This window comes from Bactrocera neohumeralis, chromosome 4 (assembly GCF_024586455.1).
Source record: "Bactrocera neohumeralis isolate Rockhampton chromosome 4, APGP_CSIRO_Bneo_wtdbg2-racon-allhic-juicebox.fasta_v2, whole genome shotgun sequence".
NCBI classification, from domain to species: Eukaryota; Metazoa; Arthropoda; class Insecta; order Diptera; family Tephritidae; genus Bactrocera; species Bactrocera neohumeralis.
Genome location: NC_065921.1, coordinates 32,876,254 through 32,904,064, shown reverse-complemented (window position 1 = coordinate 32,904,064; position 27,811 = coordinate 32,876,254). Strand labels below are relative to the sequence as shown.

The 27,811-nt window shown below is 34.7% G+C and overlaps 1 protein-coding gene and 1 long non-coding RNA gene across 6 annotated transcripts in view; one reads left to right on the top strand and one right to left on the bottom strand.

The window, feature by feature from the left end:
* LOC126755037 (rho GTPase-activating protein conundrum) overlaps positions 1-18,040 on the bottom strand; it is a 37,337-nt gene extending 19,297 nt beyond the window's left edge. For 2 of the 5 annotated variants that reach the window (XM_050467309.1, XM_050467308.1), the window contains exon 1: positions 17,793-18,040. The gene's annotated coding sequence lies outside the window, so the exon portion shown is untranslated. Of the gene's footprint in view, positions 1-13,917; positions 14,070-16,446; positions 16,554-17,792 lie in introns of those variants that run through there. The other 3 variants (XM_050467310.1, XM_050467311.1, XM_050467312.1) reach the window with 2 other exon arrangements.
* The window catches only part of LOC126755055 (uncharacterized), a 50,354-nt gene that overhangs the window by 1,878 nt on the left and 20,665 nt on the right, over positions 1-27,811 (top strand). The gene's annotated exons all lie outside the window — the stretch shown is intronic.

Sequence of the window (27,811 nt, the reverse complement as noted above, 5' to 3'; positions counted from 1 at the left end):
TAAAATTTAAGCCCAAAGTTTTTACGAGGCGTTTATTTGCCTTCTCTTACTGAGACTATCTTGTTGTGCACGAAGTTAAAATGAAAAGGGCAGACAAGAAGAACGCGCAAAGAGAGAGAGAGGCTAAAATTTTCATATCTTTATTTATTTGCACTTGTTTTCTCCGATTCTACTTTTATCACTAATGCCCTTCCCATTTCTTCCAGCTAAAGTTCCAACGCCAAACTTTTAATGGGTTGAATCCATATTATACATGTATTTAGGCTTATATATGTATGTATAATGCTTGAAACCCTTTCCATACTTACATACATATATGTATGTATTTTTGTGCATTGAGTGTTCACTTCATTTCTGCTTGTTCGATACTGTTAGATGTAGTCTCAGAGTGACACTCATTGCAAAACGCTCCTTGTACAATGGTTTAAAATGCCTAAGAATGGCATGAACTATGTTATAATCCGGTTTGCGACCCCACTTGCTATCACACATTTAAGATTGTTGTTTTCGTTGATCAACAAAATTAAACTTCTAAAATTTTTTAGTTTTTATTATTGTATAAATACAGTTATTAATATGATGATCACTTCTTTGGCAAACGACGAGTTAATCGAATATTGAACGAATTTTACTTTTCAAATTCTAAGCATTTTTGTTTTCTTCTTATCAAATATGAAATTAGAGTGATAAAATTTTGAATGTGGTCTTATCTAAACTTGGTTTGAAATCAGAGAGTTCTATCTTTAGATCAAAGCTACACTTTTAAACTTTTTGTTCGACAAGAGGTACTTTTTTGTCTTGGAATTAGCACAACTTTTGATAATTGTTTGTGCCATACTTTGCATTCATTAAGCATAATTTATGTATTAACGTAAATATGCACATTCAATTCGGGAAAGCAGTGGCAAGTGAGTTATTTACGAATTTCAGCACTTTCCATTTCTCCATATTGATTGCTTTTGGCTATGTGGCTATGTGACTATCCATCGCGCGATCTGCTCAGAATAGATAATGAAGCAAACAGTAGAAAAACTCTCTATAAAGTATATTTTGTGCCATTAAATACCTAGGCTACACGGTACCTAAAAAAAACTAAAAAAAAAAAAAATAGAAGCTAATATTAGCCAGTATTAAAGCCAATTAATAATTAATAAAAGTCACATTTACTTGACAGTCAAATTCGGTTCAAACAGGCTCTCGGCCAAAAATGCACACATGTGTGGACATGACAATGGTCTGACTGCAGCCATTTGTAATATTAATCATTTTACGATGCCGAGAAACATATACATATACTAAGTTTCTTTAAGCTATCTCAATTTTTATTGAAGTTATCCTTTACACAGGCAGGCGGACAAACAGTCACACGGATTTCAACTAATCTCGTCAACCTGATCATTCATATAAATATAACTCAGTTTCTATATCGATTAGTTTTAGATGATAAAACAACCCTTAGTGGAACAGAAGTATTATACTCTGTAGCAGCGTGTTGCGAGCGTATAAAAACATGCAAACACACCAAGTGGAAAGTTTTGTGTGATTCCGTTTTCTCGCCACACATGAATGCAACTGAAATAAGGAAATCAAGAGCCTGTCTGTATACTAAATTCTCCTAGGCCACGTCTGACATTTGCCGCCAAATGCGAAACCGCTAAGCTTTAGTTTGCTGTGGGCTCATCATAAACTCATCTGCGGAAACAAATAAAAATGGCTATAATTTTAGCGATTCTCTATTCTAAAACAAACACACCAAACACACTTATAAAATATGCGAAATATGTACATGTATATGTATGTATAGCGGTATAAACGGTAAATGTGCTCATATCTAGCCAAATTAACTTTGAATCGCACGCTCTTGACCAACTGTTTGCAGACAGCGTGCAGCTTTGAATTGGAACAATGTGTTATTATTGGCGCATGTGGCATGCAACTTGCGGTATTTTAAGCTGAATTAAAATTTTCGACACTCCAACTATTTATTTTTATGTATGAAGGAAATAACATTGTGGCATGCACTTTTAATTATAACTGGCTTTCTAGCGGAAAATGCTTCCGAACACATAAGTATTATTTATCTGACATTTTTTGCAAAGAAATATATACACACAATACATATGTACATATAAATTTTTTGTATGTGAATATATGGTAGTATTAAATTTTATCCTCTACTCAACTTAGTGTTTGCTAGTTTAAAGTAATTTTAGCATCAACTGCAAAGTTTCACTGATAAGAGCCAAAAACAAATCATTTAAGCAAAAAACTGGGCTTTCTTCTTTAATTTAAACTTTATCGGAAGAGGTTTTGCTTCAAACCTCGTCAAATAAAAAGTTGTCCATACACAGAATTGAGTTCGATCGATCAGTTTGTTTGACAGCTCTGCGGTATATTTGTCCGATCTGAACAATTTCTTAAAAGGACAGAGGAGCAGAACCTTGGGTAATAATCTGTGGTGAAGACTCCTCGTCAAATTAAAAAGTTTTCCATGTAAGTTGGATCGGTCAGTTTGTATTACAGCTATATGTTATAGTTATCCGATGAATGAGAAAATTACCTGTTCGGGTATACTTATACAGACGCGCCGGACTTTGCTAAATGTGACCTGGTCTACGAAAAGGGAGCTAACGTGCGAAAACTAGTTTTCTGGGAAACAGCTGTTAAAAATAAACAACTCGTTTCGTCAGTTTCTCGTTGAATTAAATTGATTTTTTGACACCTAAGCCCCCTTTCCGTAGACCAGGTCACAAATAGCGTCTCCGACGTTTACTTTTAAAAACATATGTAGTGACAAATTTAATATAATATAAATACATATTTTTTATTCGACCATATAAGACGAAAAGTTCAATAATTAATAAATTCTTGAACACTTTTTATTGTCGTAAGGAAATAATTACATTTCCATAAGGTGGTATTCTTCCTAAACTGTAGCATTTGAGGTTTTATGCATTGAGTTACACACGTCCTTTATAAGAGATCCCCAAATGCATTAATTATAAACGAGCTAGCATTTTACTAACTTAACCAACTTAACCAGTGGTCAAACGAGTATGGTTATGGTCGACCAAACAATAGAGCGTCGAGCGCAGATGATTCATCGCGTCTGTTTCTTTCATTTTAGCGGTTAGTACTGGCCAGCAGCCATCAGTCGTGTATCAGCCGTTAGCTGTCTGTCATTCGCGCTATAAGTATTTTGCCAAACTAGTTTGCTGCACCTGCCTTCCTCCCTGCCAAGTCAAAGCTTACCAACTCTGTGAAACTTAAGCTTCGACAAACTAATTAAATATGCCGATTAATGTCGTTTTCGGGAAGCATACACACACATACCTAAGTATGCGTGCGAGTGTGTATGTACATATGTATGTATGTATGTATATGTTGTAAACTCCACGGTCAAAACTCGTTTGGTTTGCATACATGTATGTATGTATGTATGTATGCGCATTTGTTCGACTCTTTGTACTGATTTAGCTGATTCGAATTTTTAGCGATTTGCAATTCTTCAATATTTATTAAATATGTTGCTGACATACACACGTTAATATGTACATATGTATATTAAACTTTGAGCATACATATGTATGTATAAGTAATGCTAGCTGCCTTCGTATTCATAACAGCAAAATCAGCGTCTAAGAAGCAGTTGTTAGCGTTGCTAAGACATTCTGATTGCTTCACATAATTACTTTATTAAATATTTTATTTTAAATTGCATAATGTATTACTTCGTTTCATACACAATTCTGAATACAATAAATTAATATGTGAACGTGGAGTGGAGCTGCAAGGGCTTTTTGTACAAAAAATAATTTATGTATTTGTCGATCCTTTTATTTCAGTTTTGAATTAAAAGTCATGTAATTTATGGCCCGGTGGGAAATGCACAGTTCAAATTTTTAAAAGAGAAACTCGTTTTTATGTTTAATATATGCGTTGCGTTCATAAAAGTTGATTAAACCCTTCCAAAGCCAGCGCCAGAGCACTGTTAATGTGTTCATATGGAGCAACAACGCTTCAGAAATGGTCATTGGAATCGCATGTTGATATTATCACATGAATGCTCACGCTTTGGCATCTAAGCTGAACGGGAATTGTGATTTTACTTTCTTTGGTTGTTCAAAGTACGACGTGAATTAGACAAAAGTTCGTCACGCTGTTACTTGCTAAATTTAGATGCACGTACATATGTATGTACATACTATATAAACCCCATATCTGTTTGTACGTTTGTGGTAAAGTATCTCACTTTTAACCATTCAAGTGACAACTATCAGAGTTTAATAAAAAAAATATTTAAAAACATTACAATAACTGCAATGCAATACTAATTTGTATATATTTACAGTTGTTTGTACGACAATAATTAATTCAAATCTTAAAAATTTTAAGATTGATTTACGAAAATGTGAGTGCCGTAATTTCTCCACATTCACATAAAAATATGAAATATAGAGAAATTAACAAAAACAAAAATCGGAAACTAATTGCACCCAAATAAAGAACTTGTTTGTTTGCGATACTCATACATACATAAATCCACACATATCCATACGTCAACTAAACTATTAAAGTATTAGGGAATCCGCTCACGTAGACTCAAATTGTGACTTCTTTTTTGTGCGTATATGTATGTTTGTATGCCTTTATTTTTATTGTTCTTCTCTAAATTTCTCTTGTAGATTGCATGCTCCTTTTATAATTCACTTGAGAAAGTTTGTTTGTATAGGTCTTCATACTGATGTGTAGTTGTAAAATTATTTACCCATATTTATTAGTTAGCTGCGCATAAGAAATGAAATACACGCTATTTCCTGATAAATGTCATTGGGAAGGTCGTTTCTTATCACCTGCGTTATTAGCTTAAACTTACGGCTTAGATTTTTTAGATTAGTTGTTGTTGTAATCCGTTGTGTATTTAGTACAGAGAGAAAACAAAAATAAGCATTAAAACAAAGTGTTAAAAATGAAGTCTCGAAAATCTTTTTTTTTTTGTACTAAACACATGACAAATGTTTCTCTTTGTAGATATGTACATAATAATTCAAATTTTTATGATTTTATGTACACTTCTCTCATACTCTTTACAAAAATCGCTAATAATGGAGTTTTGAAAAGGCCGAAGCGGTCTGATCGGCTACGGACGCGAAGATTTCGCGATCCAAATTTGTTGATACGAATTTCATGAGCTCGTGTGGAATGAGCTTTTAACGTGGTAAAGCATATAAATATTTTCACAAATCTTTAAATTGTAGATACATAACATTTTTTACATTACATTTTTTTAATAACTGAAGAGTATACAGCACTTAAGAATCATATACTTTTATACTCGTGTACGTTATCATGATATCACGATAATATGTGGACTGCCAAACAGTCATTGGCGTTCAACGAATTACAAAATTATTTACAGACCAAACCGCACAATCTGCGTGGCAGCCCAAGTTTCAAGCAACTCTATCCGCACTTCCAAAAATTTAAGGTGCGTCATATGTTTAAAAACACACATACACTCATATATACATATGTACATATTTATACTGGTCTTTTGAATACTGTCAGCCGCACAATAATCTGAGAGTTGCCTTTTTTCTGCAGAAAACCGCAAAACCTATGCAAATTATATTTATGGGCTTTACTTGTGCTTCCCTCATGTGTGCGATATTTTTTATCTTATCTTAAAATTCTTCTTTCAATGTTTGAACGGCACACTGAACTTCTCGCTCACGAAATAAACAACTATGGAATTTAGGGTTCTGGACAACAGTGATAAAGTGAATTATGTACAAGCACTTACCGACACACGTTCTTATAACACCGTTAAATTAAAATGTTGCGTTAAGAGTTCGCGGATTCAAGAGAAATCACTCGTTTAGCATTGAAAAGTGTGTCGGTATTTCAGATGCAAAATCGCACGTTGCTTATTTTCCACATTCGGATATCTTGGAGTGTTCGCAAAGAATATGTACATATGTATTTGCAAAAATTTGTATATTTAATAATGTATTCATGTACATTTATATGTATATACTTTAACTAAAGCTCTCTCGTCATAAATTTTCATAGTATGTGTTTGTCTGAGTATTCGAAATGTTTCAAGTAAAGAATTGGAATGTATAATTGTATATCTTAAACATAACCCTAAAATAATTCGTAACGCATTTTACAAGGGACATAATAGAAATTTTGAGTTTTTTAACCCTGTCCGGATTACAATGGAATCCGGATTAGGCCATGTCCGGATTAGCGGGCCTCTACTGTATCCACACTTTTTACAATATAGGGTAATTTTTTTCGTCACTTTCTTAGTTTATTAATTTTAGATGCATTTTTCTCTAAGCTACTACCGTACTCAGTGTTATTTCAAAACTACTTGACCGATGCAGTTAAAACTTTATATATATTTTTGACATATAAAATACCTCTCCCCATCGTTTAGTATTTTTTTTTAAATTAAGCGTGTTTTCCACCCAGAAAATGGCGGAACTTTTTAGTAGAAAGTAGCAGTTTTCACCTTAAATGGCCGCCAAAATTTTTTAAACGAAAAAAAATATAACAGAGTACAAAGGGGGGAAGATTTGATTATAAATTGACTAATTTTCCATGGTTTTTTATTTTCGGATAATTACCAGCCGAGTTATGGTGAACACCGCAAAGTGTTTTTTTTCTCAAGACATTCTGGGAGAAGCTCTGTTACCGGCTTATATGTATATTCTGAACGAAAAAATTACCTTACACATTGTCAATAATGTACAAAAGTCATTTTTTACTATAAAAACCTTTTTCACGAGAAGAGAGTAGAGCTCAAATAAAGAAAGAAAAGAATGGGCGAATCGAAATCGTAGACGACTAGAACTTAAGAAGCCCATGCACTACTATCAATAAACAATTGGAATCAAACATTTCCCAAGTAACAATTAATTAATTATAAAACAGCATGTCATCCAAATTACATTAAACATAACTGAAAATGGACACATGTGGGACTAATCTCAGTTCACCGATCATTTTATAACCATCAGAAGATCTCACGGGAACACGAAAGTGGGAATCACGAAAATTAAATATTCACTGCCGCAAGTGTGCATACCTTTAAGTATGTACAATCAATATTTACTCTAATTTACGTTGACATTTTGTTCAACTGCGAATCGTGTGTTGTTATCACATTAAAAGTAAACATCAAATAAACGTCAAGCCACAATAATACCCGTCTGCCGTACTTGTCAAGGTCCTTTCTGAAATATCTCAATTGTTATTGTTATTTTCTGTTTTGCCGCAGTTCAGACTTGACGTTTTTCGCTATTTGTACACACTCACAGTATGAATGTGTTCAATGTATGTATGTATGTATGTATGTATGTATCAATTGAGTTTTAATTGGTTTTGTTTGTTTTCACTTGTTTCGCAAAAGATTGCTACTAAGCATTTGTTGGTAATTCATTTCTATTAAATTCGAACCAATTGCTACACCTGCGCTTGTTCAATATACGTATTTACGACTAGAGCCAGCTAGATGGATCCACCAACTCTTGCTTCTTCTTACTCTGAGACGGAAACGATTGAATATCTGTTCACATTTTCGAATGATACAATCCTTTTTAGTTTAGTTTTGGTAGGAAAACCTTCCTTAGCTAATTCTCTGGACAGAATTCAGAATTTTTCCATTCTATTGGTATTCTATATATCCGTAGATTCCTACATTCAGCCACCTGAATGCGATGGGGTTCAATTCATTTATCGCACTAATATTTTTATACTCTCGCAACAATGTTGCTAAGGAGAGTATTATAGTTTTGTTCACATAACGGTTGTTTGTAAGTCCTAAAACTAAAAGAGTTAGATATAGGGTTATATATACCAAAGTGATCAGGGTGACGAGTAGAGTTGAAATCCGGATGTCTGTCTGTCCGTCTGTCCGTCCGTCCGTCCGTGCAAGCTGTAACTTGAGTAAAAATTGAGATATCATGATGAAACTTGGTACACGTATTCCTTGGCTCCATAAGAAGGTTAGTTCGAAGATGGGCAAAATCGGCCCACAGCCACGCCCACAAAATGGCGGAAACCGAAAACCTATAAAGTGTCTTAACTAAGCCATAAATAAAGATAATAAAGTGAAACTTGACACAAAGGATCGTATTAGGGGAGGGCATATCTGGACGTAGTTTTTTTGGAAAAGTGGGCGTGGCCCCGCCCCTACTAAGTTTTTTGTACATATCTCGGAAACTACTATAGCTATGTCAACCAAACTCTACAGAGTCGTTTTCTTCAGTTATTTCCATATACAGTTCAAAAATGGAAGAAATCGGATAATAACCACGCCCACCTCCCATACAAAGGTTATGTTAAAAATCACTAAAAGTGCGTTAACCGACTAATAAAAAACGTCAGAAACACTAAATTTTACGGAAGAAGTGGCAGAAGGAAGCTGCACCCAGGCTTTTTTTAAAAATTGAAAATGGGCGTGGCGCCGCCCACTTATGGACCAAGAACCATATCTCAGGAACTACTAGACCGATTTCAATGAAATTCGGTATATAATATTTTCTTAACACCCTGATGACATGTACGAAATATGGGTGAAATCGGTTCACAACCACGCCCTCTTCCAATGTAACGCTATTTTGAATTCCATCTGATGCCTTTTCTGTATAATACGAGTACATATAAACATTAGGAACCAATGATGATAGCGGAATAAAACTTTACAAAAATACGGTATTTGAAAAATATGTAAATGACGTATAATGAAATCTCGATTATCACTTTATCATGCGAGAGTATAAAATGTTCGGTGACACCCGAACTTAGCCCTTCCTTACTTGTTATTCCTACTTTTAATATTCAACTTTAACTATGTTAAAGAGCCATTTCAATTATGGGACAATCAACTGGACAACTGACACGAGTCTTATTACTAGTTATCATAATTTTCACGGTTCAACATCCTGTTGGAGTAATTGAAGCTTTGCAATCGAGTACATACTGGCTAACAGAGTCTTGAGCAGCAACCACTTGACTCGAAATACGAACCAGTTATGCACTAGTATATGTATGTCGCTATCAGCGCTTAACTTAATCTATGTTAAACAAGCCTTTAAGCTTCTACGTGTTTTCTTAAGATTATTTCGCTGTCGGCTCTCCCGCATGTATCGACATGACATCTCCAAGATGAACTACTACTGGCAACTACCTCCGATATTCGCCTAGTTCCTGTAATCCTGTTAGCTATCGACAACTACTGTATATACATATGTACACAACTCTCAAGTAGCTATCGATTGAGCGTAATTATAATTATGTTGTAGCTTTTCAATCCTCTGGGCAATGGACATATTTATCAGACAACGACAGGATGCGTGATTCGTAAGCAAGGCGTTGGAAGGGTTAGTGCAGTGGGCGGTACAGCGGATGTGGCATCGGCAACAATCTACTCAGCGGCATTGAGATGCAGATAAGTGGGCATCAACGCATAGCTAATCGCATGCGGCCTTGGGTACGCTGGCTGTTCGTAAATGAAATATGTACATCTGGCTGTCGTCGAGCTCTCTTCAGCGAGCTAAACAGATTGTGCTGAAACCTTTGAGCAAATGGAAATATGAGTGTGTTTGCAAGTAGCATGATTCTCGATTAACACGCATTGTCTGCAACAAACTAGCTGCAGTCGTTGTTTTCTTTGATAAGAACGGAAACGTTCATTGACCCGTTTCCGAACATTGATCAGCCATATTTTCAGTTAATTAAATTGATTACTAGCTTTTCCCGCGGCTTTGCTCTCTTCAATAAATATTAAAGATTATCAATACATCAATACAAATAAATAAAACATAGTATGTACACGAATACTATGTGATGATCATCTTCGTGGAGGTGGATTAAACAAAATTTGTTTGATTACCGCTTTTGATACATTTTTGTTTTTCAGATTTCGAAATTTATCAAAAACAGTGTGAAATCGATTTTTTTTATCGGAATTTGAATTCGAAATTCAAATAATTACAGTCGCTACAGCGTTTCTTGTAGTAAGGGAACAGAGCGGGGAACATAGTGACTCCAATCTTTAAACGCGTTTTTCTCAGAGAAGCGCTATAGAAGCTTGTTTTTGAAATCTTCCTATTTTTTTCTACGAAAAACTGTCGAAAAAAAGGGAAAAACTCAATACTCTTTGTTCAAACTACGAAGATATAGATATATATAGCTATAGTGACTTTTTTTGAAATAGTACAGACCCCTTTTTTACGTGTCATTTCAACAATTTATTTAACTATTATACACCCGATAAATTAACATAAAAAAATCATTTTGTATTCGTCATGAATGTATTTATTTATAAACCAAAATCGGACCGATTAGTTAATTTCAACATTAAAAAAAATTCGCGAAAATCAGTGATTTTTCGGAGGGTCACACTGAGACGATCCTTAATTTTGAAATCTATTTCACAAACAGAAATTGAATTTCAATTTCTAGAATTACAAAATCGACAATGATTCTGCAAAAAAGGCTTCCTAGGCAAATATAATAACTAAAATTTTTCAAAAACCATTTAACATAATAAAAAGCATAGAAATTAAAAAAAAAACTAACAACGAAGAAACAATACAACTTACATATAATAAAATATCACGATTTTATGATGAACATTTTAATTGCAAGTATTTTGTGTTTATAACAATGAATAGCAAAAAAATATTTTTTTTTTATTATTTGTGTCGTTCCGTGAAGTTCTGTTTCGCACTGATTTTGTCAGCTACTTTTAGCTGATTTACTTCTGGCATCCAGCCGTTTTTGATATCAGGATTTCCTGATGCTGAATATAGAAACGCAATCCCAACAGCAAAAGCCTAGTAAATTTTATGATGATTCTCGTTTCACTGGTTATTTTATACTCACATTTTATTCTATTGGATTTTGCAAATGACAAGAGTGTACAATGTTCGGTTACATCGAACTTACTTCCCCTTACTTGTTTATTTTGCGTTTATTATTTGTTTACTTCGCCAATTTCGAAATGCGCTCACGTCTCGCCCATGTTTTTACGAAAAAAAGTCAAATACTAAAATGATCTCAATCTTCACACTCAATTTGATTGGAGAGTGTGTCGCAGTTTTTAACTCTTCAGTGTTCCAGATCGCCTACCAGTATCAACAATATCAAGCCTTGCATATTAAAATGAAAAAGGGGGATCGTTGGTGGGACTACGATAAGAAGAAATTTCGATCAGCACAATTTACGGTGAAAATCGGCAAGAATAACGACGTGATCGCTCTCCACTGAATGTGGGGCAATTAAAAGCTTTTAACACACTGAAATGAGCGTCCAGACAGTTATCTGTGCCATTTGGCTAAGTGGGTAAATATCATAGTGTAAAGATTCAAATTATAAAAAATGGTAATATTTATATCGTATAAGGTGTTGCCAAACTTGTAAGAATTACTCCTTACTGGCAAGTAGAAAGCAAAATTATTTGGTATTTTTAAGAATAATATGCAGCATTTGCAATGAATTATGTTTTGCTAAAGCAAACTCTCCTGTGCCCCAAAATATTATCCGCAATATCCTCAACATCCACAATAGAATTACATACATATGTATGTATACACATATATACATATGTACGTACCATGTGTATGATAAAATGTTTCACCTCGTAGCATTTATATGTACATAAGTATATCAAGATGTGCTCGTTTAGTCCCTTGACATTACTCACGTATTCCATTTTATATTATAGAAATAATAATTTCATTTGGTACATGCCAATATTTGCTTTAAAATTATCAATTGTTTATCAACGTCCATTCACAGGTGTGTATAAAGTTACTTCATTTAGATAAGAATATAATTTAAGTGAGGTAAGTGATAGAATAATAATAATAAGCATAAAGATATCAATGTGCACATATTTATGTACTTATGTATGCATACATACTCGTATAGAAACAAAACACTATGATTAAAAATCAATTTTTACTAAACGATCTGTAGTTCTTTACATGGGCGTAGCAACAGAAAGGGTGATTCGCCAAACACCTTCCGAATTAAACCGGTGAAGTATTAATGTTTAAAGCACTTTCGAGGCATTTTATGAAATATCATCGACATTTGCTATTGGTCCTTAATATGTGACTCGAGGAAACTATATTCATTCAATATATGAAAAATGAAAATGTAAAAAAGCTACCTCTACAACTGCCAACTTCTTTATCCCTGCGTTATATTGCGAACCTCTTTTCGATAGTAAACAATATTTTTCGTATACAAGTTTTATTTATTTATTTTAAGGACGGTAATAATTCTATTAAATTTCATGTAAATACTTTCCTAAATTCGAAAAACAGCTTCCTCTTACACTTTAACTCAAAAAATCAAATAATTTTAGATCAAACCTCTTTTTAAATGAAATCATTCAGTATTTGGATAACAGATATTTGAGATTACAAATTATTTAATTTATATTTTATTGTTTAAAATAATGTTTACAGATGATAATTCTAGGAAATTTTCTGTATTTATATGGACCAAATTATAATCGGCTCCTAACGTTCTGTAAAATTTTTTCTCTAAATGGAAAAATCATGTAAAACTTGTTATTTGCTCCAGAGCTGTGTTGCGCTTAGCAATATTACTGTTCCTTGGAATAAAAAAGTAAAATATCTCCGCATTATTCTTGATACAAAATTGCAAAATTTGCAAACAACACGTTTCCTATATATGTAATTAATAAAACGATTATTTTAATTGAAACTGCTCATTTTTAAATAATTTTTTCAACCTATAAGTTTTTATGGAGCGCCAGTCTGGGCCAATATTGCAAATTGTCACTTAAGAAAATTACAATCAAATTCATACTGAATCCAATGCAGTGGCGTAGCTAGGGGGGGCGAAGGGGGCCGTTGCCCCGGGCGCAACGTCTTGGGGGCGGCAAAACGATCTTCGCTGTTTTTTAATATTCAGAAAAATTCATCAAATTTTTTTACAAAATTTATTATAAAAGATAAAGAGTTGTACACTCACAATCTAATCATCTGAATAACAATGAAAAATATTAATTTTTACTCGAATACTCTTTAGCCTTTGAATTTGTCTTATATCTTTTGGCTTATATCTTTTAATAAGATGTCTTGTCAATTTACTATCAATTTCCTCAAAAACCGTATTGTAGGAATTTTGGAACTTCAGAATTTGCGTGGCTTCTAGTTCCTAAATTTTGTATATTTAATATCGAAGATATTTTGTAAAAATTCACTTTTGTTCGAACCACCTCATGAAACTTGTAGGTAGGTAGGAACATCCTTGGCCCCGGGCGCCCGAAGTTGTAGCTACCCCACAGAGCCAATGGCACCATAATATAGAGCTAGTGACTTTATAAACTAACGGAAAATTATAACTCCAAAGGTTTATCAACACAATATAAATTGAACCTGTTTGATGACCTTAGCAAGCTTTATATATGTACGTATATATTGTTATTTTTTTCCTTCAAATAGGTTGTATTCCTTAATTTTGAACTCTAATTATACCATACATACAAGTATATTGCCAAAATTAAGTTCATATCAGAATAACCATTGTTATAATTAAGTAGATAAGACAATTATGTTTAAACTCTTATTTTAATTGTTAGTCGACATTACTTTATTTAACTTAAATTTTTCAATAAATAAATACATTTTATTGTTTTGGTCTTTCAGGAAAAAGTGTGAATATTTTTTACTAATACTTATACTAATGTTAAAAAACTAAAAAATAAAATTTTGAATATCAAACAATATCACAGGTATTCAAGTATATTCCTTCACATTATTCATCATTTTGTGAAGAGTATATTGGAATACATACATATGTGTATGTATATATGTATGTATAATATATACGGTTTTTTTAAATAATCAAATCGAATTAACATACCGATAACGCTGCTCTTTCTGCTATTCTAAAGCAAGCAGTTCAGGAATTCAAGAATTCTGCAGACAAAACTCGTACGACAGAAGTCTCTTAAGCTCCGCCGTAGTAGATTTGTAATCGATTTGTTCACGATTCGTCTTTCTAAGAAATTGCAGCTAAGAATACGCGACTCGGTTGATTATTATTTGCACTTGCCTTAGGGTGCCCGCAGAGTGAAAGCTGACCGAAGCCGAAGCTGATCTTACGAGAAAACAGTTTTGAAGCGTTTTTCGGCGCCGACTCCCGTTGAAACGGCTCATATATTATAAATTTTATATTGTATTTAAAAAAAAAGTTGCGATTGGTGTCTTAAATCTTAATAGAAATGGTGAAATTCGCCAAAATAATTTCTTTTGATATTTGTGGATGCTTCGTTTTATTTTTAGCACAGAGTTGGATGCAAATATCATTAGATTTAAAAAGAACGTAAAAGTTTAATAGCAACACACGCACGAAAACCAGCGCCGATCGAAATCAGCTTTGCGCTCGGCTCGACTTTGAGTGTCCACTCTGTGGGCACCCTTATAGTAGGTTACTGCTTCGTATTTGCTTTCTATGTTCTTAAAATAATGGCGAATTTGATTGGGATTGCATTTGTATTTGGATTAGTGTGCACATATCACGCGAAGTAATGAACTGCGAGGAATGAAATTGATTCCACTTTAATACATTGAAAACAAAATAAACAATATATAAAACATAGCACAGGCAAAGGTATAATTACATACATACTTATGTATATATGTACATTTATATATGTGAAAACATATTCAGTCATATACATATATATAAGCACATACGTATTACATACATACATACATGGGTGTGTTTATATTTGAGTGCAGAAATCAACTAGTCATAAACCACTCTAATAGCAACCAACAGCCGTGACGCCGTAGCCGCGAAGCTAGTTTGGAATATCGCGTGCCCAAATTATCGATCTCAACAAAGTCAGTCCAATGAGATATTGTGAAAAATACTCATCCCACGGTCTTTTTACTGGAAATAATGAATGGTATCTATAGCCAACTACATGTCTGATGTAACAGCTAATGAGTTTTTAATTGGTCGGCTATAAGTTCATCACAAGATGAGTTCAAAAATCCGATTCCGTTTTTGAAAAATGAAGCAATGAGCATACATATTTAGATAAAATTCGCTGATTGATTGGCAAGTCCAACTTGCCGCTTAAAACTTGATATTTCTTTAAGATTTATATTAAATACTGAAGTTGAGTTAAAGCCTATTATGGCTAAGAGAATAGAAGTAAATAAGCATGTGATTGGTACTCATATTTCACTTGTATATGTACATATTCGACTATACCTACGCATATGCTTAAATACATATGTACATATGTACATGTAAATAGCAGTTTCAAGTTTCAAAGTCCTGTAAACGATTTCATATTTATATTCAAAACACATGCTTGACAGCGTCGTCGCCAATATTCAGTATGAAGTGACAGCTTAGCCCAAGTCAAGACCCCGCATTGCTGAGCAAACAGCCAACTGGAGGCACATTGGTACAGTTCCAAGCAATATGTTTACATACAAGCATACAAACTTTTATGCCTACTTATGTAACCATATTATGATTGGATATACATACATATGTATGGTAAATAAATAAAATGATCAAATTTATGCATTCAGCAAAAACGAGTTGGCATTTTTTATTATAATATACATATATACACATACATACATATGTTATGCATATGTATGTATGTATATATGCAGATGGGGAAATGAATTTTCTCGCGCCAGAATTGCAGACGGAATTGCAACCAAAAAGTAGCAACTTAATAAGAGATATTAAAAATGGAGATTTGAAGAGTTTTCAGGAATTGCTCTCACACTCAAGGACGTTGAAACTCTTGAAAACGCAATTCTTCATTGATGTCAAAAATAGCAATGCCAAAAATAGCACTTGAGTGTATAGATTAGATTAACTGCGCTTTACTTAGATAAACATAAACCTATAAGAAATTATGAAAGCTCAAATCACTTGAGGATGGCTGCTGACTTTAATACAATCATAGGAAAAACAAAATAACAGTTGCCTTCTCTGTTCACTCCATTTCAGCTCTGCTTTCTTGTGAAAGCAATAACAACAGTATAAACTGAAAACCTTAATTCTATTCTAACTCTATTTGATTATGTCAGTTATATGGTCAATTGATCACCCCGCGAACTCGATATTCGTTCTTCATATTGAGGGAAGAAAGGGGACAAAAGCTTCTGGAATATCAAGGCGGGCAAAAGGGCTTGAAACATTTATTTGATTTACAAAGCTTATGTACATAGCTTTTTAAAACGTTCTACCAGCGGGTAACCAAAAATCGTTGTTTCTCCTCATCGAACTCAATTTATGGTGTATTATTGCCTAATAACGCAAATGACAAATGATTTCATAAGATGCTATTTTGATTGTAATAAAGAAGTTAGTGCAGTTTAATTTCTGTTGCTGAAAATGTTTGCATATACTTACATACATATAAAGTTTAATAAGCACAATTTATAGAATGAACATTTACACATGCATGTTTATAGTATACACATACATATATGTATGTACATACATAAGTAATTAAAACTCTAATAATATTTTCATTGTTTGGCAAGTTTCTAGTTTAAAGCGACGCCAAGGTTTTCAACAGTACTTTAATTTTTATTTTACTTTTTCATTTGTACCGTGCAATGTTTCTCGTTTTCTTTTGGTTTTTGGTTTTTGTTGATTGTTTGATGTTTCAAAACGGCGAGCTACGAAAAGTGAAAACACTTTGGCTAAGCAGCAGTAAGTTGACAAGTATGTGCTGATGTGTTTTTGTTGTTGTTCTTCATTTTCAACGCATTTTAATTTTTAGTTAACGTTTTCCCTTTTTGCTGCAACGTCAATTTTAACAACAAAGGTTACACCTTAATACCGAGCGATTGTTACAAAAACACTTTCACAAAACTATATACATACATATGTATGTACATATGTACATACGACTGGCTTCACGGCGGGCGGACGGACGGAGATATACTCGTAATGGAGGAAAGAAGAAACACGTACAATAGATTAACACAAGTTCGAAGTATGTATGTATGTATAGTTTTTTAAACACACGCATTCACCGCGCACACACTTCTGTACATATGTACATATGGATATGCACACACACATGTATGTCTGTATATAGAGTTTGGCTTCGGAAAATGTGTTTATTATCACTTTGTAAAACTTCAACTATATTTTGATAAGGCAAAAATTTTCAATTGCTGAAAGCATAGATCAACTTCAACACAATGCACATATGTATGTACATATGTATGTACATGCATTTATTGAATTGCAACTCGACTTTTTATGCAATTATGCGTAACCATTTAAGGCGAATCACTTAAAAATCTGTTGATAAGTATTGTTTGATTCGCTTCGTCTTTCAGTTTTTCTTAGCGCTAAGAACGGGATAAAGAATGGAGAAAACCAACGCAAGTAATACCAAAAGCGATGTAAGAAATATCAAAATCGCAATTTAGACACTCAATACAGCTACAAACACACTCAAGTATTAACACACGACCGCGCAAATGCCCCTGCATGTGTTTGCACATGTTCGTATGTATGAGTTGGCATGCTTAATTGTATGTATCTCTAGCAAGCAATCGTAGACTTGCTCCACAACTCTTTGCTTCGAAGTAAAACCCGTATGCGCTCATGTTCAGCTACTTATGTGTGTGTGCATTCACACATATACATATGTACATATACAACACACAATTATAACACAGAAATATTTGTATGTACGTATGTGCATTAACACTTTGGCTTTGCCAGTTGACACGCACCTCACTTTGCACTTGTTGCAATTGCAATCGCTCTCCGTCGTTTATTTCCAACTCGTTTATTGTTGCATTGAAAAAGCGAATAAGCAAAATCAAGTTGTTGTTGTTATTTGCCTTTTGTTATACCATTTACCGAAGAAAGGTAGTCGACTGTGCCACCGGCGGCACAAAATAAAATAAAATTTACAAAAGAAACACTTAACGCGCTACAAAATTGCACACAACCAAAACGATCGACGCTTCCAAGATGACTAAACTCTGATTTGCTTCCAAATGAGTGCCTCTACGGAGAGCTCTGCGCTAATGTGAGATTAGTGGAGTGCTGCAGTTCGGACTTGTGTTCGGTGAGAGGCGTTTCATTGTTGATTGGAGTACTCAAACTGGAATTCCTTTGATCGTTTGGAATAACTCGTTCGGTAGTTAAGAGCATGAATGAGATACTTCGTTTCTTCTCTTAGGAATATGGTTTTGTTACTCCCACATTTTGAAAGGCATGCAAGTGATACGTTTATTGAATAAGTAATAGCGAATGCATGAGTGTAAAACCAATAAGTTTTCACTAGTCGCTCAGGTGTCTTGAGACTTTACTTCGCCCATCTTGGTCTCAGGTGTTCAAGGCAATTTATGCTCGGCTCGCTCATACATATATTCGGTTATCTTTCCAACTGGTAAAACGAAACGTTCGTTCGATAAAGTGATCGCTGCACTCATACTCACAGCCATGCGCCAGCAAAAAGAAGTTTGGGCACTTTGTTCAATTGCTCCTCTCTCAGATTCTCTTCACGCTAATGTTCTATGTGTTTATATTCAATAGTTGTGTTTATACGAGCACTTGTAGCACCGTTTCAATATATTTTTACTAAACTTGTACATATGTATACTTATGTACATATGTATATGAAATATCGTGCAAAAAACAAGACCTAAATCCGGTCATGTAAGAATTAGAAGCACTTAAAATTCGGAATTCGTACTTACATATAATTCTGCCCACCGACTCCTATGTGGCCGAACGTTTCGATCAAGGTCACTACTTTAAAACTGTAGAGAAAGATAGCAAAAGGATAGCAGTTACTGAAAGAATTGAATATTATGTTGTATTCCGTTGTGATCCACGCTTGAATTTGACTCACAAGAGAAGTTAATCAATGACACCGCTGCCAAACATAATAATATTTCGCTTTCGGTCTAACTATTTTGCAATTGAATTAGACGAGGACGGTAAAAAACAATTTGAGTAGCAACTATAAAAAAAGGAACAAATTAAAGCAAAACTCTGCTCGGGCATATCTTAATACCTACTAAACATAATAGGTTGTCAAAAAAGTCTTGCGGTATTTTCGCTAGTTGGCGCTGAAAGCGCGTAGTTCTAGTTTTATTCGTCGCATCGGGTCATGCTATACCTTTTTGGAAAGCTCATTTCACGCGCTAACACGTGTTTGATTGATTGTCGTTTCTTTTAAGTCGTTCGTGAGTTATAGCGTCGCAAACATGGAGCAAAATAAAGAGAAAATACGGCATATTTTACAGTACTACTACGATAAAGGCAAAAATGCATCTCAAGCCGCCAATAAAATTTGTGCAGTTTATGGACCCGATACAGTTTCCATTTCCACCGCACAACGATGGTTTCAACGTTTTCGTTCTGGTGTAGAGGTGGTCGAAGATGCGCCACGCTCCGGAAGGCCGGTCGTCGAAAATTGCGATAAAATCGCTGAATTGGTCGAAAGAGACCGGCATAGTAGCAGCCGTAGCATTGGTCAAGAGCTGGGCATGAGTCATCAAAAATTCATTTCTATTTCAATAAAAAAAAAAAAATTCAATAAAAATACCGCAAGACTTTTTTGACAACCCATTATAACACATAAAGGCTTTTAAAATAGTTCGAGATGGCTGATGGTTAGTTTTTGGATCAAATCAGTTTATATAATAGTTACTGTAGTTAATATGCCTACTTAATTTCCATGCGATATCTTGGTTTCTAACCTATAGAAAAGCTGTTATAAACTGCACTAATGAATTTTTTCGAGAATTGAATGAATGAATTTTTTATCCTCATCCTTCGTTTTTTCAAGCTAGAAGAAGTTATTAATCATTGTTTGACTGTGTTTAAAACTGTCCACATATTGTGCTAAGTTTAGTGTCTATGCTTTCATTTTATGGGTGTGTACGATTGAATGCAGCGAATATCAACCGTGAGCCAAGTTTCACCTCGATTTCTTAATTTTACCTCAATTATCGCTTGGTGATCATTTTGATATACATATGTATATCATATAAGCCTACATTGATTAGTTTCAGGGATTGCGAGCACCAAGGCTTTGCTGTGCACTTCTTAGAAGATAGACTGATATTACATGTTTAATCTGTAGTACTTTATAATATATGTAGAGCTTCATAGATATTTGTAGATACGATATGTAGATCTCACTATTAATAAAATTTCTCTGAAATGGTTTTCGATTAATAACAGTAATTGTCCATTAACTGGAAAAAAGGTTTCGGACTCGTAATAGCTGCATAAAAAAATGTACTTACAAGTAAGGAAGGGCTAAGTTCGGGTGTCACCGAACATTTTATACTCTCGCATGATAAAGTGATAATCGAGATTTCATTATCCGTCATTTACATATTTTTCAAATACCGTATTTGTGTAAAGTTTTATTCCGCTATCATCATTGGTTCCTAATGTACATATATATTATACAGAGAAGGCATCAGATAGAATTCAAAATAGCGTTATATTGGAAGAAGACGTGGTTGTGAACCGATTTCACCCATATCCATCGAACATGTCATCAGGGTGTTAAGAAAATATTATATACCGAATTTCATTGAAATCGGTTTAGTAGTTCCTGAGATATGATTTTTGGTCCATAAGTGGGCGACGCCACGATCATTTTCAATTAAAAAAAAAAAACCTGGGTGCAGCTTCCTTCTGCCATATCTTCCGTAAAATTTAGTGTTTCTGACGTTTTTTGTTAGTCGGTTAACGCACTTTTAGTGATTTTCAACATAACCTTTGTATGGGAGGTGGGCGTGGTTATTATCCGGTTTCTTTCATATTTGAACTGTATATGGAAATGCCTGAAGGAAACGACTCTATAGAGTTTGCTTGACATAGCTATAGTAGTTTCCGACACATATACAAAAAACTTAGTAGGGGGCGGGGCCACGCCTACTTTTCCAAAAAAAAAAATACGTCCAAATAATGCGATCCTTTGTGCCAAATTTCACTTTAATATCTTTATTTATGGCTTAGTTATGACACTTTATAGGTTTTCGGTTTTCGCCACTTTGTGGACGTGGCAGTGGGCCGATTTTGCCCATCTTCGAACTTAACCTTCTATGGAGCCAAGAAATACGTGTACCAAGTTTCATCATGATATCTCAATTTTTACTCAAATTACAGCTTGCACGGACGGACGGACAGACAGACATCCGGATTTCAACTCTACTCGTCACCCTGATCACTTTGGTATATATAACCCTATATCTGACTCTTTTAGTTTAGGACTTACAAACAACCGTTATGTGAACAAAACTATTATACTCTCCTTAGCAACTTTGTTGCGAGAGTATAAAAACTAAATACTGGTAGTAACATATGGTACATATGTACATGGGGTTATGTAATATGTATGTTATAAAATATAGTTTCATTAGTTCATTTATTTTGTTCGCTTTCTTAGTTGTCAAAACCGATCCTCAGTGAAGTCAATTCCACCAATGTCAGTCCGCGAACCTTGTAGTTCTGGATGTACTTATATCAATTGTTGGCGTGGTATTTGAAGTGCTTTTCCGGTGATGGTCATTTAATCATCATCCACCGTACGAAGCAATATATAGTCATTGTCTTGTCAGAACTTGTCTACCTACATATACATATGTATGTACGTGAAATAATCACATGGGTTATGTACATTGGTATATTGCTTTGTTCCAATATTCCTAAGTCTAATGTAAATGTATTCTATGGTAAAAATTCAAGCAATTAGTCATGGGAAAAATTCGGCAGAGCGTGAAGGTTAGGGTCGCTTCCGACCCAAAGGCAACTGAAAACATGCTCAGATGGCCGAAAAGTCAACAGTGTGTGAAATAATATACCTATGTACATATGTACATACATACAAAAGCAAAGAACTGTGTGCTGGGTGGTGAAGGAGTTGTGACGTAACCTCACCAAGAAAACGAACATCTTAAAGATATACATATCTAAACTACATTTCAGTAATTAGTACAAGTAAATGGAATGAAATTGCATATATATTTTGATAAACGTTTGCTATACTAAGGGGTGTTTTTTAGACATGTGGTTTTCAATAAGAAATAAAACGCTTTACTATAAATATAAGGGTTTGTCATTATGTTTAAAAATTATTTCGGGCAAGCGACCGCCGCGGCTGGCGTGATTAAATTTCAGCCCAATTCCAATTCGGCCATTTTTTACAGTAATTGGGGCCGTTTGTCAAACGTCCGTTGGATGTATGTTGGAACCAAATGTCGTCCACATCAACATCCTCCAATTCAGGCACGAAAAAGTTATTAATCATGGCTCTATAGCGTTCCCCTTTGACTATAACAGTATGGCCGGCTTCATTTTTGAAGAATACGAACCAGTGATTCCCTCTGCATTGTTCGCAATCTGCTGAACCTTTAAATGTCTTGAGATTAACACGCCAAGGAAACTGGATTATATAAAAAAAAGTAAAACTAAAACTACTCCATGGATTGAGTACAGAAAAAATTGTCAATGACTATACAGAAAATCCACCGGTGATTTTATGCTAACCCAGTTTTAATATGTATGTATATTTGACCGAAAATCTAAAGCCTCTAGAAAGGCTTATTAAAAATCAATGACTCGTCAAATGGAGATCAAACAAGAAAGCTGGGATGATCACTTTTGTACGGAAGTAAAAAAATATTTGCGAGACAATAACTTAGGCTTTGCTAATTTTGGATAATGCACCATCATACTGATTTATCCAAACTAACAAAATATTACATGATTGAGTACCTTCTGAAAAATATAATAGCTCTGTTCCAACCAATGGAACAGCTTGCAATAACTGCATTTCCCACAATTTATAAAGGAAACCAATGGTAAATCTTCAATGAAAAAATTTCGGAAAAGCCACAAAATCAAGGATGGTATGAATCGTGAAAGGAATTAAAATGAAAACAATTAGCCGTGTTTGGAAAAAAGTATGGCCAGAATGTGTAAAAGAGTCCTCGAACGTAGAGTTAAAGTTTCTCGAGAAAATTATTCAGACATTAACTGCAATAAATCACTGGGGAAGAGATATAGATGAAGGCAAGACAAATCACGTTGAACAATTTATTTAAGGGGGAGATACCTCTAGAATTTTCAAAAATGAAAACCAAATTTCGCTCTAATCAATTGAAAAACTAATCAAAAATATATTACCGAAGTTTCGTTGGTTTACTCCAAATATTTTCGAAGAAATAGGCCCCAGACAATTTTATACTCAAGTTCTTAATAGAGCACTATGGCGAGAAAAATGGCATTTTAACAATTGTTTAACTATTTTGATATCGAAAAACACAGGTAAATTTGACGACCGCAAAAAATGTCAATCAACGCGATCGTTGATATTTCCGCCATTTTGGTTTTTTTTGACATAAAATAATATTTATTTTGTAGTTCAATAATACCTCTTAATATATATGCCAAAATATTGGATGTGATATTTTTTAATTCTCCCATAATAGAAGTGGAAAAAATTACTGTTTTTGACGGCACTAGAGGTATTCCCCCCTTAAGCATAGTTTCGTATCAGCGACAAGTGATGACAACGTTGATCTGAAAGTTATCATTTCTTCATCAGCGTAAGGTTAGAGCCATTAAAAATATGAAATAAATGTAAACACACATACATTTAAAGTAACATTAAGTTGTTTAATTTTTTGTGTGTTCCAATTTGGGCAAAAATATCCTCTATGTATGTACTTATTATGTATGTATCGATTTAAATGAAATAAATAAGTAAAATGCATTTTAAATGATAATGTAACTGGGTTTACCATATCATTAAAATTAATTTTAACAAACATGAAACCAATGCCATTAAATTTGTATTCGAATAATTGATTTCTTATACGGCTTTAGGGAACATATCTACGCCGTAAAGCGCGGTATGGGTGCATTTACATAAATAAAAGCACTACCCATATGCATTATAATCATAAGTTAAGATGAAAAGATACCTGAAAGTGGAAAATTGGAGTTACTTGGTTTTGAGCGTACAAACATACGAGCACTGTGCACATTTCCACGGTGATTTCCCTTTCTGTGAGACTGCTCGCTGTCTTGAGTAATACGTAAATGCGCCGAAGGCTTGGCTTGAGTAAACTTCTGTTGATATGAGGCGACGATGCGAGATTATTGACCTGAAGGGGAACGCATGCGCCGCATTATTTATTTATGTAACATGTTTCCACGTCGTTAAGCAAACGCACTTCTTTCTTAGTGACCGATTAAATTGAATCACCGCCTCGAAGACAATTGAATTCTCTAATGTCTATGTTTGTATGCTTTTCAGTTTTCTCCTCTTTCTAGTTGGCCTATTGTAGTGTCGCTCGTTCGCAGACATTAAAGAATCTCCGGTATCAAGCGCTTACGAGTTGACGCAATAAAACGCGCTTCAGTTTAAATAATTTTACTCATAGTTTTCGAATTAATTCTCGTGTAGGAATGCAAAGAACCCATTAAACAATAAAGCATTTTCATTTAGACCCATTCCTCACACATACTATAAAATGATAAGTTTGTATGTAATTGACCAACAGGTTTCGTACATACGATATTCACTATCGCAATTCTGGCCGTAATCCTTGGTATTTTTTTTTCTCATTCATATTTTTATCGTTATTTTCTGAGCGTTGAAAAAACCGACTTTTTTTGTAAAATTCCCTTAGAACTTCGGCTCGAAATTAATTTTTAATTGAGTCCCGCGGTCATACTGAATATACATGTATTCACATTTATATAAATACATACATATACATACACTTGCGGTCAATAAGAAACGCACCACCAAACATAATCGAAATAAGGCCACATGAGCAATTTGTTTACAGAGTTATATTAGGCCAATTTGTCCCATAAATAAAAACAAAAACAAGAAAAAAGGGTTCTTATAGGGAATAACCAATAAATAAAAAAAAAATAAGAAAAAAGAAAGGTGCATTTCTTTTAGTAACTATGTGTTCAGTTTGTATGGAAGCTATACGCTATAGCAACCCGATCTGAAAAATTTCGGAGATTATATTATTACCTTAAGCAGTAATCCATGTCAAATTTCGTGAACATACCACGTCAGATACGAAAGTTTTCCATACAACCCCTTGATTCCGATCTTTCGGTTTGTATGGCAGCTATATGCTGTAGTGAGTCGATCTGAACAATTTCTTCCGATATTACATTATTTCTATCAACAATAACTCATACCAAATTTGGTGAAGATACATTGTCAAATGAGGAAGTTTCCCATGCAAGCATTTGATTCCGATCATTCAGTTTGTATGGCAGCTATATGCTATAGTTAACTGATCTGAACAGTTTCTTCGGAGATTACATAGTTGTCTTAGAAAATATTTACACCAAATTTCGTGAAGACATTGTCAAAACAAAAAGTTTCCCCTTACCATCACTATAGAGTGAAGTCAACGGATGTTTCGAAAATCCTGATAATAGTTATATAGTTTGAGTTTTCGCTCAAATTGATCTATTTTAGGCACAAAGATACACTCTTTGAATAAACATTATCTCTTATTTTCATTGGGATAACTAAGTATTGTGATATATATACAAAGTGACTGAAGTTTACGAAAATCTTTATATTGTTAACAATAGTCCGAATCAATCCATTTTTGACATACAGACATACCTTTATAAGAGAAGGACTATCCCTCAATTTCAGTTATATATATCACACATTGACCGGCATTTTCGATCAAAAGTCAAGATTCTGCTGAAGAGTTAAATGATCCTTGAAATTATGGACTGTGAACATTTCCAGTGCTGAATGCAGTGAACGCACAACGCCGATAAGGAGAACCCGATTCCCCAATCGATGACGAGGCAGACGTTCCATTACCCGACCATGAAGAAGTTCGAACGCATGCCCGCATTTTAGGGGCCGACGACTACCGGCCGAGCTATTCAAACACGGCGGCGAAGAACAATTGAGAGCATGCATCAGCTTTTTTGTAATATATGGTCGGACGAGAGCATGCCCAACGATTGGAATTTATGTGTGCTATGCCCAATCAATAAAAAGGAGTTTAACCCCACAATCTGTTTTCGCCAACTACCGTGGGATTAGCCCATTCAACAATCGCATATCAAGGTTCTATCGAGCGTATTGATGAAAGATTAAAGCCCACCGTCAACAAACATTTATATACTTTATCAGTGTGGCTTCAGACCTGGGAAATCAACAACCGACCAGATATTCACCATGCGCCAAATCTTGAAAAGACCCGTGAAAGGAGAATCGACACACACCACCTCTTCGTCGATTTCATAATTAGCTGCTTTAAAAACAGCACGAAAAAAGGAGCTGCCTTTATGCCGCGATGTTTGAATTTGGTATCCCCGCAAAACTAATACGGCTGTGTAAGCTGACGTTGAACAACACGAAAAGCTCCGTCAGGATCGGGAAGGATTTCTCCGAGCCGTTCGATACCAAACGAGTTTTCCAGACAAGGCGACTCCAATATCGTGCGACTATCTTCTATATGCTCCTGGAGAAACTAGACGTTCGAGCTGCAGAACTTCAGAGAACAATAACCATCTTCTGATAAGAGTATACAGCTGTTGGCGTATGCCGACGAGAGTGATATCATCGGCCGCAACACCCGCGCCGTTAGTTCTGCTTTCTCTAGGCTGGACAAGGAAGCACAGAAAATGGGTCTGGTAGTGAACGAGGGCAAAACGAAATTTGTCATCAAACAAACAGTCGTCGCATGTGTTCGCGACTTATTATACACGTCACTGTTGACAGTCATAATCTTTGAAGTTGTAATCTCGTTATTTGAACCAGATTAACACCACTAATAATGTCAGGCTGAAATCAACTTTAGGTTTGATATTCAACAGGTGCTACGGTTTTGGAGTAGGCAATTGAAAAGTAAAGTCCTCTCAGAACAAAACTCTATAAGTCGCTCATAATTTTATTTTATGTGAGAATTTATCTTTATGGGCGAAGAAAACAGCAAGTACGATGAGTCGACGTTACGAGTTTTCGAAAAAAATGCGAAAGATTTATGGTCCTTTGCGACATTGACCACGGCGAATATCGCATGATTGGAACGATGAGCTATAGATATTTAAACATGACGACAACGAATTCTTTATAAAGACAGCGGCTACGCTGCTAGGTCATATGCATGTCCGGATGGATTTCTAAAAGTATGCAGGCCGAAGCAATTCTGCCGGGGAAGCAGAGGAAGAGGAAGACCTCATATTTGGAAGACCAAGTTAGGACCTAGGAAAATTTCTTGGAATATCCAATTTTTTTGTGTTTTTCGAAAGAAGAAACGACTGGCGCGCTGTTGTTAAACTGTTCATAACTTAAGCGGTGTCTAACGCCAATTAAGAAGAAGAAGATCCTTGAACAGTTTTTATTGGACAATTTTTGGTCATAAGGTTGCAAATACTAAAGATATTATTCGTGCCAAGTTTTATCCCGTTATATTAATTGCTTCTTGATTTGTGTACTGCAAACTGAACGAATCAGGTGGAATTTAAAATTGTGCTATATGGAAAGTAGGCGTGGTTGTAGTCCGATTTCTTCCATTTTCACAATTTGACATAAGAATGTAAGAAGAGTGCCACATACAAAATTTTGTCGAAATCTGTTGGTTGGTCCTGACATGGGATTTCACCGAAAAGTGGGTGGACACGCCCATCGTCCAATTTTCACACCAGCTCGCATAAAACTCTCTCATACTATCTCGGTGGTAAAATTTAATGTCTCTGCCGTACTTAGTTA